This window comes from Penaeus japonicus, unplaced genomic scaffold (genome assembly GCF_977035675.1).
Source record: "Penaeus japonicus unplaced genomic scaffold, GWHDUDI00000001_assembly GWHDUDI00000014, whole genome shotgun sequence".
NCBI lineage: Eukaryota > Metazoa > Arthropoda > Malacostraca > Decapoda > Penaeidae > Penaeus > Penaeus japonicus.
Genome location: NW_028234416.1, coordinates 3,404,067 through 3,406,566, shown reverse-complemented (window position 1 = coordinate 3,406,566; position 2,500 = coordinate 3,404,067). Strand labels below are relative to the sequence as shown.

The 2,500-nt window shown below is 37.4% G+C and overlaps 1 protein-coding gene across 1 annotated transcript in view; it reads left to right on the top strand.

The window, feature by feature from the left end:
• LOC122262974 (neprilysin-1) overlaps window positions 1–2,500 on the top strand; it is a 143,743-nt gene that overhangs the window by 1,046 nt on the left and 140,197 nt on the right. The window lies entirely within an intron of this gene.

Here is a 2,500-nt window from a genome sequence, read left to right as displayed (position 1 = left end):
AATGAGTACATGGGTAAACATATCATACCTGTATATTTATTACTTATACCGTGTATATGTATACAAGTATATGTATATCGGTATGTATATATTTGCACATGCACCAATGTATATATACTGTACACACAAACATTTATTCATGTATAAATGTATACATGTATGAACATATGTATATGCATATATATATATATATATATATATATATATATATATATATATATATATATATATATATATATATATATATATATATATATATATATATATATATATGTCTCCTTGTACATACATATGCATTTCCCGTTCCGACACGGATATAATAGGCATAGCAGATTGCGTTACGATTGAGGGCTTCGTGTTGACACAGCGGAGGCAGGTAATCCGTCCTCGTCTCCCATGGCTTTCAAATCATAATTTGGTAAATACAAATCCAAAGCTTCCATTGAAAGGGGAAAAAAACGGAGCTCTACAGTAAATCTAATTTGGATTTTAAAGTGATGACGCAATGTTTGTTTTCATAATTCTGGTACGTTACTTTTCGTTTCAAACTTGATTTATAGCATGCTTGCACGTAACGAATATGAGTGTGAAAAGAGGCGTATGATATCCCTAGAATCATTTCACTGCTAAACTAAATTGATCAAGACTGTTAAGCGGGAGATCAGAGCGATTTTTTTTTTTTTTTATCCCACTTCTTCATGCTCTTCTTCCATCCTCTCACTCCCCCCCTCCTCCCCTTTCTCTCTCTCTCTCCCTTTCGCTCTCCTCCTCTCTCTCGTCCTTTCTCCTTTCAACCATTACCAAAATGTTTCGACCCATCAATTATTCCACTAAGTATGTAAATGAGCATGAATAGAAATGGCAAACTGGCAAGAGCCTCCTCAAGAATAACTCTAGAGGACCTTTCAGAAAGAGGAGGGAAATAAGATCTTTAAGGTAATAGACTCGCATGAATAGAGTAATAGCAGACCTCACTTCTGAATGCACAATAATCGCTCTGTGATGGGGTGTGTGTCGGGGCCTCGTTAAGCAAAACTACGCCAACCTTGTTTCGGAAAATCAATCAGTCACAATAACGTGTTTAAAGAAAGGGTCTGACTTGAAACAGGCATAATGACGAAGTAAACAAGCCACGTTTTTTTTTCCCGCGCTGTATATCTTTGATTAAGCTCTTTAGTTCGGCTACATTGATGTCTGTGTTGTCATTTCTCACGACTTCTCTCTTTATCTTAGAAAGATAAGATAAATAGGCCTATAAACATCTATTGCTTCATCCTTTTTTAGAGCAATCCGTTCGCTAAACATTGATTCGTATTTCCGAAGTTTGAAGGAGACTTTGAAATTCAGTATTCTTGCTAAATTACCTTCTATGTTTATTTTTGCGATGCATGCGCCTGTTATTCATTGAATGATATGTAATCTATTCATAAATGGAATAGCATCATTGACTTTGATAAACTGAGTTGTACAACCAACAGGCTTGGTATTTAATGAATAGTTCTTGCGTAAAATAGGAGCCAAAGATTACGACACCCAAATTTGGGGAACTAGATTGTAAAAGGAATATTGTTTGTCCACATAATTAAACAGAAGACGACATGTAAAAGAAAAGGAGAGATAAAAGACACAAAGAAGAAACATAAGATGATGCAAGAGAAATGAAATAAAACTGAGGCACAGTGTAACAAAAAAAAAAGAAAAAAAAAAGAAAAAAAAAAAGTCATTATTTCCAATAATTCTCCGATGGCGTCACAAAATAGTAATATATAAATAATGTAAAGAAAATACATTGACTATCTCGCTACTGTTTCTAAGAGACTGAATACACCTCACAATCCATTTGCGACCGATTTAAAAAACTTTGATCGGTGTTATTACTGCATGAAAGAAGGAAGAATGAAATAGAATAATTACAGAGACAAGAAAAGTAGATCGTTGGAGATACTAGAGTTTTGGAGAGAAATTATCTGCGGCTGAGATGAGGCAGGACAGAAAGACAGGTCAGCGCACTAGGGCATGAGTTCACTTACTGTTCTTTCTGTTTGTCTGCATGTTGTCTGTTTGTCTGATTATGTCTGACCATTTTTCCTCCTCCCCAATTATCTCCTTCTCTCTCCCCCCCCCCTGTCACTCTGTCTCTGTCTATTTGTCAGCCTGTTTCCCTCTCTCTATTCCCGACCCCCCCTCCCCTCTCTCTCTCTGCCTTTCAATTTCTATTTCCCTCTCTTTCTCCCCCCTCTCTTCTCTCATATTCTGTTTCCCTCATTTTCCCCCTTTCTCTTCCCCATAAGTCTCTCTCCCTCTCTCTCTCCTCTCTTTTTCTGTCCCTCTTCCTTTCATTCTGTCTGTCTTCCTCCCTCCCTCCTTCCTTCTGTCTTTTCCTCGATCTCTCTCAGTTTCCCTCTCTTTCGCTCATTTTCTGGTCATCCCTCCCACCCTCTCTTTCTTTCTCCCCCTTCTCTTCCATCCTCTCCCTCTCCCTCTCTTTCTCTTTCTCTCA